The 15,315-nt window shown below is 41.1% G+C and overlaps 1 long non-coding RNA gene and 1 pseudogene across 1 annotated transcript in view; both read left to right on the top strand.

Moving 5' to 3' along the window:
• LOC143435503 (uncharacterized) overlaps positions 1–13,340 on the top strand; it is a 14,432-nt gene extending 1,092 nt beyond the window's left edge. The window contains exons 2-3 of the long non-coding RNA XR_013105869.1: positions 691–789; positions 11,465–13,340. This is a non-coding gene — a long non-coding RNA (uncharacterized LOC143435503). The remainder of the gene's footprint in view (positions 1–690; positions 790–11,464) is intronic.
• An 873-nt stretch (positions 13,341–14,213) lies between these two features.
• Positions 14,214–14,636, top strand: LOC117698278 (PAT complex subunit Asterix-like; annotated as a pseudogene).
• The last annotated feature ends 679 nt before the right edge of the window (positions 14,637–15,315 follow it).

Raw genomic sequence — 15,315 nt, 5'->3', positions numbered from 1 at the left:
CGGGTTTTTGTTGTTGTTGTTGTTGTATTCAAAATTAGCTATGAGGAGCCGGGCAGTGGTGGTGCACGCCTTTAGTCCCAGCACTTGGGAGGCAGAGGGAGTCGGATTTCTGAGTTTGAGGCCAGCCTGGTCTACAGAGTGAGTTTCAGGACAGCCCGGGCTATACAGAGAAACCCTGTCTTGAAAAAAAAAAAATCAGGAAAAAAAATTAGCTGTGATTATCTGGGCATATTTTATTTTCGTTCTGTAACTTCACTTGACAACATGATATGATGATTCTTTTCATATTATTCCAATATTTTCCTCTAAGTTGTTTATTTTGCATATGTGTATGTGTGTATGTGTACTTCACACCTGCTATGGTGCATATGTGGAAGCCATAGGACAAGTTATGGCCGTAGAACACCTTGAAGTCTCCTTCAAGGTCTCCTTGCATCATGTGGGTGGGTTCTGGGGATCGAACTCAGGTTGCCAGGTTTATTAGCAGACACCTTTACCTCTGCACCATTTTGCTGGCCTTCTTTTTTTCATTTTTCCTGGGGGGGAGGGAATCTCTTAAGCTGAATAATTCAATTTGGCAAGCCTTTATTGAGCACCTGACATGTATTTGCCATACTGTGGGTGCCAGGTTATTATTAGTCAGGGTCTTAGCTTTCAGTTTAGAGGAACATTTGTTGTGCCTCTTGGCAGAAACACACATCATCCTAGAATGAAGACTTCTAGGCCAGCAGAGCATAAAGTTATGGAAACAGGAAGGAAGAACTCTCCTGTGCATCACTATAAGCAAAGGTAAGTGGTACTATCCCCATTTCCACCCTTTGATTCCTGGACCAGTGAATTCTGACTACAGAAGAAACACTACCATATATTGTATGGTGATTCAATACCTGTGCAGCCTTCTGGGGAGCTCTGCACAGCCTTAGATTACTGTCACCAAGTTTGAACTTTAACTGTCTATTTAAAAGGCCATTTCACAATTCTGCCAAACTAGCTACTTCATGATGGTGGGGTTGTAAGATCCATGAATTCCATGAGCATGAACCCATTAATACAGATCTTTGAGGGAAAGTGAGTTTTCCGGCTAGAAGCAATGCTGTATGGAATATGATGACAGGCGTTCTGTAAGTCCATGGAGGGTAGTTTTGGCAGAAGTACCATAAGTAAGAACGGCATGTCCATACAAAGAACAAGAATCTATCCCAGTAATGATAAAGCATGGTCTTTTCCACAGTGAAGAAGTCCAGTCTAGCCAATCTGCCATTAGGGTACAGACTGGCCATACCAATTCACTGTACCAAATTTACGGGTAAAGATGCCATAGCAGAGTCTTAATATTTGTCTCAACTGCTGTCATATTTAGTCCTCAGCAGTAGCCATAGCCAGGTCAGCATGAAGAATGAAAATCTATATAATCGAGCCAGTCATTTCTGCAGTCATGACACTTTATTCCTGGGTCCACTGATCAGTGAAAAAAAATGGCCAAGAGTAAAAGATGACTGCTATCCACAGAATGAGTTATAGCATCTACTTAATTATTAAAGTTTTCCTTTGCTGAGGTCACATTTTTATGACTATTTACACATAAAAAATACCTTTATACCCTTTACCCACTTGGAGATTACCATTTCATATAATTCTTCCCCAAATATCTTTCTCACCAATATTCCAATCATGCCTCAGAGAAGTCCCTGACCATCAAGTCTAACCATTGACTTCAGCCCATAAATAAGTATCTATTTACATTTTTCCTGTTACTGTGATAAAAAAAATTAAAAAAGTGAAATTAAAGAAGGATGAGTTTATTTTGGCTCACAGTTTGAGGATACAGTCCATCATGGTGGGAATGCCAAGTTGACAGGAGCTTAAAGTAGTTGGTCACATTGTAACTTCAGTCAGAGAGAAGATAGGGATACATTGTTATTCTCAGATCACCTTCTACTTTCAATGAAGTTCAGGATTCAAACCCAGTGAGCAATACCACCCAACTTTAGGTTTACATTCCTACTGCAATTTAATGAATCAAGATAATTACTCATGAGCACGACTGGGATAATCCAATCTAGATAATCTGATGCAGGTATGCCCAGAAGCTTGTCTCCTAGGCAATTCCAGAGCCTGTTGACAATCAGCATCGACTTTAACCGTATATAATATCCCATCTGACTGTTTTCCATCCAAGCAAAATGTAATCTTGTGTATTATCTGACATTCGACCTGTAAATGTAACTTTTATTTCACCAGATGACGTGATGAGATGAGAACCATACCTAAGCTTTACAAATATATGGCTTGGGCTGAGCCCAGAGCAGTTCTATCTCTGTACTATCTATCCCTAGACCTAAGCCTGGGAGCTTCTAGTCTCTGTACAATCTAATCTTGTGCAAGCCCAGACTTTGAAAACTTCAGCTTCCAGCCTCCATGCTAACCTAGGCTTAGATTGTTTTCAGCCTTAACTTTGGCTGGCTGGTTCAACTCAGCTGCTTTGTCCCAAACTGCTCTTCAAGCTGATTGATTCAAACTGGCTTCTCAGATTCTCATTGAATTGCTCTGGCTGGCTTCAAACTAACTCTGGCAATTTGTTCTAATCTTCTGGCTCTTTCTTATCATCTGACTACAACTGCCTATGCTGCACTGAACTGCAGTCACAAACTGCAAGATCTCACGAACAAACTCAACTCCATTGTATTGCCTGAACTCAACTCTCCCTGTGCTGCTCTTAAGTAATCACTCTATCCTGTCTGTTCTTGTGAATGTTGGGTGTATCCTATCTCTGACCCATTCTGTCAGATCTTTCTTTCACTTTGTCTGCCCCTCAATTAGACATCGTTTCAAACATGGCTGCTTCCTTCTACAAACTAACCTTACCTATATTGTTTGAGACTAAAAGTGTGTACTAAGAGCATGTCTGTATTCCAGCCAGATCACACAGATATAGAAAGACTTTGGATGTGATTCCCTTGCCAGAACAGCCATGTTACTGGATTAAAATTCCTCTACACTGACCATGGTGAAGATTCGCCTTCACCACCACCTTTCAACTTTGTTCCAAAAGGAGTGTACTGCTATAGCTGTCCACTTCTGGGTGGTACCTGCATAGTGTACAGAATCATTTGTAAACTGGGTCCCAGTCTTCTCTTCCTGAATTAATCATATGATATACCCCACGAGACCAGATCTATATTCTTAGGGACAGAAAGCATTGTAGCAAGAGCAGGAATCATAGGTGCGGTGGTTTAAATAGAAATGGCCCTTATAGGCTCAAATATCTGAATGCTTGGTCATTAGGAAATGGCATTACTTGACCAGGATTTGGTGTGACCTCACTGAAATAAGTGCAACCTTCTTGGAGGAAGTATGCCAATGGGAGTGGGCTTTGGGTTTCAAATACTCAAGCCAGGCCCAGGGAGTGGGCTTTGGGTTTCAAATACTCAAGCCAGGCCCAGTGTTTTTGCTCTGCCTATGGTTTGTAGATCAGATCCATATGTACAACTATTAGCTACTACCCAGCACCATGTCTGCCTGCCTGGTGTCATGTTTCCCACCATGGTGACTATGGACTAAACTTCTGAACTGTAAGCCAACACCAATTAAATGTTTTCCTTTATAAGAATTGCTGTGGAGCATCTGTTCTTCCGCCTTCTGGCCCAGGATCATCTGACAGACCTTAGTGCTGCAGAATTGTTAAGGGCTGATTACTCTGTCTAGGCAGATATAATCAGTCGACTATTCTGCAAGTGTGTCCTTTTCTGGACAGTAATTTGTCTGTAGATGGAAAGAGGCAATTCTTGTCTAGTGGCTGTCTCACCACAACTGGAGTAACTCCAAAGATGTTCAATTTCTTCTTAGAATTCAATATAGGAAGCTGTCAGGAGCAGACAGATCTCTAATCAAAATGAACATTAATACAGAAATGTTTGTCACATCAATTCTGTGGATTTCTGATGTTTTGAAAACCAACTATCCATGTAGGGTAATCTGGACTGTTGTCTGTTAACTCCACTCAGCTTTCTCTAAATAAAACATAGGAAACACCCTAACAATAAACTCCAAGCCATGAATTTGCTATAGTCCCTTAACTCACAGGCTGTCCATCTCAAATCAGTTAAAAAAAGTTAAAGAAGGATTGGGTCTAAGCCTTGTATTCCTAAATGTGTTATACTGGTCCAACGTTTTGAAGTAGAGGGAGTGTCCAGGTGTTCAGAGGTCTCTATAAATTGGCTAAGTTTTAGAAGCTATGTATGCTTTGTGCTTCCCACAATTATAGTTAACTTAGTCATTCTGGATTTCTGACAGGGTTGAAAACTTATAGCCTCATAGACAATCCTGGCTATTTACCTTGAGAGAAAAGATTTGAGTGGATGGTCTTCAGCTGACATTCATCCTAAAGCCAGGTTCACAACTAAATGTTTTACTTAGGATAGATGACAGAAGTGCTGGATAGTTAATAAAATGATGGACTGGGTATTAGGACTATCTTGTACCTCACTGGTACAAATCGGCATAATTATGCTCTAATTGTATTTTGAGAGAAAAGCTTCATTTTAACAGGAAGGGTGATATGTAGGAGGAGCTAAGGTGGGAGGAGTACTGAGAGGAAGAGAAGGAGTAAGAAGAGGAGGAGAAGGAGAGGAGAAGCTAGGTGATGAAAGAGAGAAAGAGGGGGCGAGACAGGGAGGCAGATGTTCATGTATCTCCACCAGTCAAAGATAGTTGATATATCTAGGTTGGGTAGTGGGTTACACCTCTGATTGAACAATACCAAACTTATAAAGCCTATGATTAACATTTTTTAAAAAAATGTATAAATGCAAAAAGGAAAAGGGGGCATGGGATAAGGGGGGGAATGGGGAAAGGGGATGGCATCTGAATTGTAAATAAAATATCTAATAAAAATGGAAAAAAAAGAATTGCTGTGGATGGGTGAGGAGCACCCTCTCAGAGGCAAAGGGGAGAGGAATGGGGTGAAGAACTCAGGGAGGGGATACTGGGAAAAGGGTAACATTTGAAATATAAGTAAATAAAATAATTTAATAAAAAAAAAGAATTACTGTCGTCATGATGTCTCATTGCAAAAAGTAGAATGTTGACTAAGCCAAAAGAACTTAGGCACCATCCTCACATAACTTATTCATGCAACTAGAACCTATTTGGGCCTAATCATATACTATTTCTGCTTGATAATACTTTCTATATAAATTGCTGATGTACATGCCAATTTGTGGCTTGATGTGTCAAATAATAATACCCAGCTCATAACGAGAACTTCAGGTGGGATGTTTTTCTGATAACCCATTTTCAAATGTTCAGTTTCTACTAAGAAGAAGAATAGCAGATCATGTCTCTTAAAGGGAAAATAGATGTCTGAAGATGATGCTTCAAAATTCCAATGGCTTCTACTATTATTTGCCCTGTGGCCTGCCAATGTCTCCAAACAGCATCTCTATTTGCCACTAATACATCAAGTACCATGGTATCTACTGGATCATATAAACCAAATGCACAGCAGCCTAGTCCTGTTGAACAGCTTTTTTCTGTTTCTGACCCCACTCAAAACTAGCAGCTTTCTGAGGTACTTGGCATATGGGAAATAGTGCCACAAACTGGTGAGAACATGCTGCCTCCAAAATCCAAATTAGCCTTCTTCTTCTCTTCTACTTCTTCTTCTTCTTCTTCTTCTCCTCCTCCTCCTCCTCCTCCTCCTCCTCCTCCTCCTCCTCCTCCTCCTCCTCCTCCTCCTCCTCCTCCTCCTCCTCCTCTTCTTCTTCTTCTTCTTCTTCTTCTTCTTCTTCTTCTTCTTTTTCTTCTTCCTCCTCTTCCTCTTTCTCATCCTCCTCCTCCTCCTCCTCTTCTTCTTTTTCTTCTTCATCTTCTCCTCCTCTTCCTCCTCTTCCTCTTTCTCCTCCTCCTCTTCTTCTTTTTCTTCTTCATCTTCTCCTCCTCTTCCTCCTCTTCCTCTTTCTCCTCCTCCTCCTCTTCTTCTTTTTCTTCTTCATCTTCTCCTTCTCTTCCTCCTCTTCCTCCTTCTCATCCTCCTCCTCCTCCTCTTCTTCTTCTTTTTCTTCTTCATCTTCTCCTCCTCTTCCTCCTCTTCCTCTTTCTCATCCTCCTCCTCCTCCTCCTCCTCCTCCTCCTCCTCCTCCTCCTCTTCTTCTTCTTCTTCTTCTTCTTCTTCTTCTTCTTCTTCTTCTTCTTCTTCTTCTTCTTCTTCTTCTTCATCTTCTCCTCTTCTTCCTCCTCTTCCTCTTTCTCCTCCTCCTCTTCTTCTTTTTCTTCTTCATCTCCTCCTCCTCCTCCTCTTCCTCTTCCTCTTCCTCTTTCTCCTCCTCCTCATCCTCCTCTTCTTCATCTTCTCCTCCTCCTCTTCCTCTTCCTCTTCCTCTTTCTCCTCCTCCTCCTCATCCTCCTCTTCTTCATCTTCTCCTCCTCCTCTTCCTCTTTCTCCTCCTCATCCTCATCCTCCTCTTCTTCATCTTCTCTTCCTCCTCTTTCTCCTCCTCCTTTTTCTCCTCTTCCTCCTTCTCCTCCTCCTCTGTCTTTTCTTTTCTTCTTTCTTGATGGAGAAAAGAATTGGGTACTTAAAAGAAATATCACTTTAGAAAAATATTTCTGAATGTCTTATAATACTGGGCTCCTATAGTTTTTTCTAAACAAAAAGGCCCTTGAGTTTGGTTGTATACATATATATTGATGCCACAATAAAGAATGAAAATATTCTTTCTCTTGGAGTAGTTTTGACCAAGAGTGAACACAAATTTGAATTCTACACTTTTCAGCCAGGCGGTGGTAGCGCACGCCTTTAATCCCAGCACTTGGGAGGCAGAGGCAGGCGGATTTCTGAGTTCGAGGCTAGCCTGGTCTACAGAGTGAGTTCCAGGACAGCCAGGGCTACACAGAAAAACCCTGTCTCGAAAAACCAAAAAAAAAAAAAAAAAAAAAAAAAAAAAAAAAAAAAAAAGAATTCTACACTTTTCTTCCTGTCTTTCTCATCTATGTCCACTGTCTCTATCTAACAAAGAGTTTTGCTCTACACTTATTGAACAGCACAGAAAACATAGTATAGAAAAAAAATGAGGACTCTCTAGTCTTACTGAAGTCTACTGTTCTAGTTGGGGTTTCTGTTGCTGTGAAAAAACACTATGACCAAGGCAACTTTGGTAGGAAAGGGTTTATTTAATTTTACTTAATCTTTGTAGTCTATCCACAAGCGAAGTCAGGGCAAAAACTCAAGGTAGAAACTTAGAGGCAGGAGCTAATGCCTAATCCATGGAAGGGTGCTGCTTACTGACTTGGTCTCCATGGTCTACTCAACTTACTCTTTTGTGGAACCCAGGACCACCAGCCCAAAGTGACACTAACTACAATAGGCTGGGTCCTCCCACATGAATCAGTAATTAATAAAATGCACGTGCATGTGCGCGCGTGCACACACACAAGTACACATACATACATTATTTTGGGTCAGAGACATGAAAGAACACATGATTTATGATTAAAGCTATGCATTTAGCTTATGTTATAAAAGTTGATTACATGGGAATTCCAAGTCATAGTATGGTTGGTTATATTAATGTCTTAAAAGCAAGTTACACTTAAACAGGAGACTAATTGAGTCTATAGTTTGAAATGGCTTCTAAGTACTTTACTAACTTAGTTACAAGGTTAGGCAATATTTAGTTTCTGAAGGCAAGAGGTATTTTCAGAAAAAGCTACTCTCACGGTTGGTTGGTTTCCTATTCTGTCATGTATATATGTTCTACCAGCAAGTCCAGAGTGGCTGCTACCTTCAACTCATTTGGTACAAACAGCATAATATAATCAATATAATGGACCAGTGTGATACCTTGTGGAAGGGATAGATGATCAAGATCCCTGAGAACTAAGTTATGATGCAGGATTGTTGAAGCAATATATCCTTGACATAAAATACTAAAAATGTACTGTTGGTTTGCCAGATGATCTCTGATGGCCCTTTTGGAAGGAAAGGATGTCTGCAAAGTTAAAGCTGCATATCAGGTACTAGGAAATGTGTTAAATTGTTCAAATAAGGAAGCTACATCTGGTACAGTAGCTGCCATTGGAGCCATTACTTAATTAAGTTTATGATAATCAACTTTATATTATCCATAATCTGTTCATATTCTAAACAGCCAAATAAGAGAAAAGGTTAAAAGGAAATGTGATAGGAACCACCGGCCATGCATCCTTCAAGCCCTGGATGATGGTGGTAATTGCTGTAAGCTCTTCAGGGATGGGATATTGCTTGTGGTTTATTCCTTTCCCAGTAGAAACAGCTCTGATGGCTTCCATTTGGTCTTCCTAGCCATACAGTCCTCATTCTTCAGTTCAAGGAGCCAGTGTAGGGATCCTGCCAACTTCTAAGTATATCTACATTAAGTATAAATTCTGGGGAAATAACCATAAGATGAGTCTGGGACCCTCTTGTTCCACTAGACCCACTATGAGCTAGACTTCAGATAAACTCCATCTATTCTCTATAATCCCCTACTGTAATTGACAGGCCATAATACTTTAAACAGGTCTCTTGGAATAAATATCAATTCAGGAACCACCACCCATGCATCTTTCTATAGGCCCCCAAAGGTAGAATTAGTTTCTATCAGTGCATAATTACCCGGATAAAGGGCCATAAATTTCATAGTAAAAGATGGGAGAATGATGAATTGTATAACTTTTTTGCATTGTAGTAAGTTCCTTTTTCAACAGGGCCTTCTTCCTTCAAGAAGGCTTGGATCTATAAACTGCCTCATCTGAAAACTGGTTGATGGTTCATGAGTCTCTTTTGCTGACTTAACGTAGCCTTTTAGTCATTTGCCCTAAAATTTCTCTGCTTATATAGATCGATCACAAATTCTGTAGGCTTCTTCTATAGTTTATTACTGGAAATATCATGATTAAATAACCAGTGCCAGTGGTCTATATAAGTCAGACCATTATAAACATTTCTTTGCCCATGGTACCCAATATAGTAAGGACACTCTCCTTAATGTTGGTTTTTTAGTTCTGCCACTTGCTTCTTGCTCTCTGTTCTCCAACTAGACCCCCTGCATTTTTTAAAAGTGCATGAGTTTCAACATTAAACTCAGAATTTTGGTCAGTGGGTCCACCTTGATAAACTTGGACTCATATATTTTTACAGTTCTTCTGCTATTATCTCTGAAGGAGACCTGTACAAAGAGGGAGTTCCTTTTGGACCCATACACTTCTCTTTTACAGAGACATCCTTTATTAAGTGGGAAAGAAAAGATAAAATGGGTTGTTTTCTAATTCAGGCAGAAAAACAGAAGCAAACGACCATTCAGGCGTACTTTTTAAGAAGAGAAAAGGGGAGGCTTGTGTTAGAATGGACTAGGATGAGGTTGGGCATGTTATTTATGTCAGTCAATGGGAGCTTTTGATTGTTAGACCCTATTATTTTCATAGCTGAACCTTGGTAGTCAGTCTTAGGAGGAAGCAGCTAAATAAGAAAATAGACCTTGGCGGCTAGCTTTGGGGATGTGATCTAATGGTTTTTAGCAAGGCTGGAGGAATGGGAAAGAAGGGTAAGGCTTGCCAGAGCCATGCTTGCCACCCTTGAGTTGGCTGAGTCCCTTCAATATCACCCCCTTAAAATCTATTCCCAAACACCCAACCCAGACTTCTACTTTTATGGAATAGAAAACTCATTAAATTCTGTAGTGGTTTGAATACACTTGACCCAGGGAGTGGCACTATTAGGAGGTGTGGCCTTCTTGGAGGAAGTGTGTCACTGTGGGGGTGGGCTTTGAGAGAGCTCCCTCCTAGCTGCCTGGAAGTAATCTTCTACTGGATGCAATCAAATCAAGATATTGAACTCTCAGCTCCTCTACCACCATCGCTGCCTAGGTGCTGTCATGCTTCCCACCTTCATGATAATAGACTGAATCTCTAAACCTGTAAGCTAGCCCCAACTATATATTACCCTTTATCAAAGTTGCTTTGGTTATGGTGTCACTTCACAGAAATGGAAACCCTAAATGAGACAAATTAAAATAAATTAGACTCTTTAGGAGTTTAGTGTACTTCCTGCGTACTTCACCTCTAGGAGCCTGTTGATTCTCTCATCTGATTATAGATAGGTCCAGTGACAAAAATAGTTGGGCACCGAGGGTCGTCTTTTTCAGGGAAGAACAATAGCAGCTCCCTAGATACTGTAAGATTAATTCTCCCAGAAAAGGGTAGAGAGTACCATACTGCTGAGGTTGAGGATGTCGATGTATCCTCTGCTAATGGTGGAGACTTTGTTTCCTGTGTGTTTATAGAAAGAGGATAAACCTATCAGAATTTGAGTGTTCAACACCCCTAGTAACTTTCCACACAGCTCTATCCCAAGTTACAGAATCCTGCTTCTTTAAAATCCATGCCCTCTCCTTTTTTCCATCCAAGTTACAGGATCCCATTTCTTTCAAAGCCATGCCTTCTCTATAACTGCTGATAACCTTCGAGGCTGGGACTTAAACCTGCATTGTAAATCAACCAATTGTAGGAGGAATATTTGGGTTCAGCTTTTTTGGTAATATCAGCCCTTCAACACAGCTGAACCTCTTTACTAAGAGGTAAAGTTGTTAAGACGCCAGATATTTACTCAGGAAGTAAACAACTCAGTAACTTCAGGAAGTCCATGAAACTGACCAGATGCACTAGGCTCTTTTATCATATAAAAGCGTACACAAGCAGGAAGGACTCAGACTAGCCAAGCTTCCTGGAAAAAGCATAGAAATTCCAAACTCCATCAAAGAAGCTCAGACCAACTGAGCTACCTGGTATGCATAGACAATCTCTAACCTGTTGAGGTACCTGTAGGTTGTATAGTACACTCCAGGTTTCCAACTTTGATGAGCTTTCTACCATGCTAGGGTGCACTTTGGGTGATGGAGATGTCTGAGTCATTTACATTCCTGTGAAACCCCTCATATGTATATAAATAGCCCTGATAATTCATTGATTCACCAAGTTGGACTTCGGTGATATTATTACTTTATTCCCTCCTTGATTCCTGATATGTTGTCAGTAAACATTTACTCATATCTCCCTTAGAAGCTGCTAGAAGGAAGTTTTTTTTTTTTTTTTCTTCCAGGGCATAGGAAGAAATCCTTAGATTGTTTATGTGCATCTGGAACTGGAAAATTTCATGTTTGAACTCATTCTTTCCCTTGCTACTTTATTAAGAGATGGTAGAGGCAATCAACCAACACCAGTACATCCTGTTGTTCCCCATACACTTCTTGCTTCTTATAGATGGTGAATCAGGAGTATTGGCTTGGGCCCCACCTGCTCAGATGAGAAAAGGAGAGGAGATGGGTGGAGGAAGGATTGTGAGGGGGGTGACTGGGAGTGGGGCAGTGATCAGAATATAAAGTGAAAAGTTAAAATAATAATAATAATGAAGTCAAATTGTCCATCTTCCCAAATCTTTGCTCTTTTTCAGGAAAATGACCAGCACCCAAACAAAAGATACGGAAAAAGTAGAGAGAACAGAATGTTGATGCTGAAGAAGAGAAAGTTGTAAAGGAGCCGGAGAGAAGAAAGCACCTGCCCTGGTCATTTGAAGAGTTCCTGACAGTTCCTAAGTTTTCAGGAAGCCAAGAGTCTCACTAATTTCCAGGCTTGAGTGCTGTGACCGTATAGATCTGTCTACGGTGGAGGAATCCTAGTGTCTATTTCTGCATGGAAGTAACAGCCAACTGCTGCCGTGGACTAAATAATCAGGACTTCTAGGTTTAACAAGCTATAAGTTGCAGAGCTACAGTATATGGCTACCACAAAGAGTCTAACACCAAAGCCACCTGTAGCCACTACTGCCATCTGCTTGCTGCCACAGCTTGCTGCTGCAAACACTGAGTCATACAAAAGCTGCCTAAGGCCAGTGCTTAAAAGTGCTCTGTATGGATACTGCAAAGGGACCTCACCTGGCTAACTGTTGAGAAATTTGAGTGATACCATCACCATTAACTACAGTCATGAGTGAGTTATTTTGTCACATGTCACCATTTGAGACTAGAGAAAAATCTTAGTCCCTAAGTGAGACTTTCAGAGACAATCACCTATGCTTGCAAGGAAAAAGCTGCAGCCAGCCCCAAATGACAATAAGCTGGCCTCTAAAGTTGCCTTCTATTTCCAATAAGGTCTGTGAGACAGACTTTCAAGGTGATCTAGAATGGAACTATATGCCTGCTAAACCTTCTGAATCTTCTTGGTCCCACCTTATAAGGTGACCTAGAAATAAACTTTGCTCTTTACGATGCTAAATCTTCACCCAGAGGATTTTCAAACTGCCTTTTAAAAACAAACATACCGACCAGGCAGGCATGGCACACACCTTTAATCCCATCACCCAGAAGGCAGAGACAGGCACATCTCTGATTTTAAGGATAACCAGATCTATAGAGCTAGGACAGCCAGGGCTACAAGTCTCAAAAAATCATAAACCAAACTCAAACACACCAAACAAAAACAACAGCAAACAAACAAACAAAAAAAACCCAACCAACCAACCAACCCTGAAACAACAAGAGAGGAGCAGGTGATGTGTGAAGGGACACAGATCAGGTTGCCCACACTTGTGAGTGTGCTTACCCTTGCATGGGATGTTGAGTCTGTCCTAGTATGTGTGAGCTTTTTCAACAAAAAAGCCCCTTATTTTCCTTGCTTGGGAAAGACCTATTTGTAATGAATTCTAGGGCTCTTATTTATTTATTTATTTATTTATTTATTTATTTATTCATTCATTCATTCATCCACTCATTCATTCATTTTACTCAATCTAGGGCTCTCTTGTTATGAGTCCTGAACCTCTCTTGACTCATCTATCTCCTGGTGTGTTTTACACGCACTCTCAGAAACATCTCATTTAGTTACAAAAGGGCACTCATCCGAGAGGGAAAAGGGGTAGTAAAATGGGCAAAATGTCAAACTAGAGGTACAACGGTTGCACCAATATCATTAGGAAAGTATATAGAGGGCCAGTGAGATGGCTCAGTGAAAGTGTTTGCCAACAAGCCTAAGGGCCTGAATTTGATCTGCAAGATCCACATGGTGAAGATAAGAACAAACTTCTTCAACTTGTCCTCGAACCTCCATAGGCATGCTGTGGCATGCACACACCCGCTTCTTTTTTTTTTTTTTTTTAAAGAATTTATTTATTTATTTTGTGTAAGTACACTGCAGCTGTCTTCAGACACCCATATGAGGGCATCAGATCTCATTATGGATGGTTGTGAGCCACCATGTGGTTGCTGGGATTTGAACTCATGACCTCTGGAAGAACAGTCAGTGCTCTTAACCACTGAGCCATCTCACCAGCCCCACACACCTGCTTCTAATATATATGTATATGTGTATGTATATGATGTATATGTACATGATGTCTATGATATATATGTATATAATATATATGTATATACATATATTATATATACATGTATATATTTTATTATCTGTAACTGTATATATAACTGATATATATATCAACTGTATGGAGATAGTATTTGTCAGAGCCAAAGTGAACTGTATGATGGGAGACAGGATAATTAAGGTGGCATAGAGACAACATGCTTCTTGTCCACTCTTACTTAAAGGCTCTATCTACATGGAGTGTTCATTAATCATACCCAATAACTAGACTACACTATAAAAGTGCCATATATAGTATTGACATACCCCGATATAGTAATAAGTAAGGCTGCCACAGTAAAGTTGCTGAGACTAGGTGCCTGAAACATCGGTTTGGTTTCTTACCATTATAGATGTCTGAATGTCTGGAATCTTGGGCTAGTTTTTCTGGTAGTCGTTATCCATGATTTGCAGATGGCTATCTTTTATCTGTGCCTTCACACAGTGGTTTTTCTGTATACACCTATGCCTTGCCGTTTATAAGGACAACAGTCATACTGAATTAGGGCTTGACAGGCTTGTTTTGACTTAGGTACCTCAATCAGGGCCGCTCTTTGAAAAGACAGTGTTTTGTTGTTGTTGTTTTGTTTTTGTTTTGTTTTTTTTTTCCCCCTAAAATGTTTTGCTGAGTATATGGGAATTTTAGCATGGATTCTGATCACAATCATTTCCCAGTCCACCCAGGTCTGTATCCCCCAACTGCCCATTTAAAAAACAAAACAAAACAAAACAAGGAGAAGAAAGAAAAAAGGGGGAAAGAAGGAAGGTGTGGTCTTCAGTTTGCCATGTCCACCTACAGTATGTCAGACCCACGAAGGCCCAACAAAGTGCAGAGGTGAGCAGTCCAGCAAGTCATGGCAAGGCATCTTTGGTTGTGGCCGTGGGTCTAGGCTAAGTTGGCCCAGGTGGGGCTTGGTCGCTCCTGATCCTTGAACATGTCACAGGTATAAGCCTCCTCAGAGTGAGTGCAACCCGGTTTTGGACGACCTGTCTCCGGACTACATGAATCTTCTCGGCATGATCTTCATCACGTGCGGCCTCATGCTTAAGCTGAAGTGGTGTGCTTGGGTTGCTGTCTACCGCTCCTTTATCAGCTTTGCCAACTTCCAGAGCGGACCTTGGAGATGATGAGTAGCTTCATGCTCTCAATCTCTGCTGTGGTGATGTCCTATCTGCAGAATCCTCAGCCCATGATGCCGCCATGGTGATGCCATCTAGGAGGGTTGGATCCTGGACTCCGCCCCACCTTCTCTCTGGCCTAGTCTTTGACTGCCTCCGCCCTCCCTCAGCTGCTGTCCTGAACTTGCCTGAGTGTGGTCTCTGGGCTCCCAGCTGAATGGAGGGAAGTTGGCCCTTTCTTTGGGTCTTCCTTCTGCTTTGACAAAGAGATAAACCTGCCGATTTCCCTTTTCTCTCCTCTCCCTGGCCACTGTTATTAGAGACACTGTTCATGTTTCTAAGTATTCACTTGTTTTCTTATTGAAACCAGTTGATATAAAATTTTTCACTCTGAAAAAAAAACAAAGGAAAAAAAGAAGAAAGAGAAGAAGGAGAGGAGGAAGAGAAAGAGGAGAAGGAGGAGGAGATAGAAAAGGAGAAGGAGGAAGAAGAGGAGGAGGAGGAGGAGGAGGAGAAGGAGAAAGAGAAGAAGGAGAAGGAGAAGAAAGAGGAAGAAGCAAGTCCAATTTGTGTTGCCCATATAGTCACGGGAGCACTGTTGAACTCCTGGTGGCCAGCCCATTAAAGAAAACTGAGACATTCCCTGCCCACACCCCTGTCAGATAACCATCAACTGTGGAGAGCTACACTTCAGCATCCTTATCACAATTTTTAAGAGTTCTTTTCGATGGCTTCTGTCTAGGCTGTTACTTATGGGGGGTGTGGGTA

This window comes from Arvicanthis niloticus, chromosome 1 (assembly GCF_011762505.2).
Source record: "Arvicanthis niloticus isolate mArvNil1 chromosome 1, mArvNil1.pat.X, whole genome shotgun sequence".
In the NCBI taxonomy this organism is placed as follows: Eukaryota; Metazoa; Chordata; class Mammalia; order Rodentia; family Muridae; genus Arvicanthis; species Arvicanthis niloticus.
Note: the sequence above shows the minus strand (reverse complement) of the source record. Positions and strands in the feature narration are given on the sequence as shown.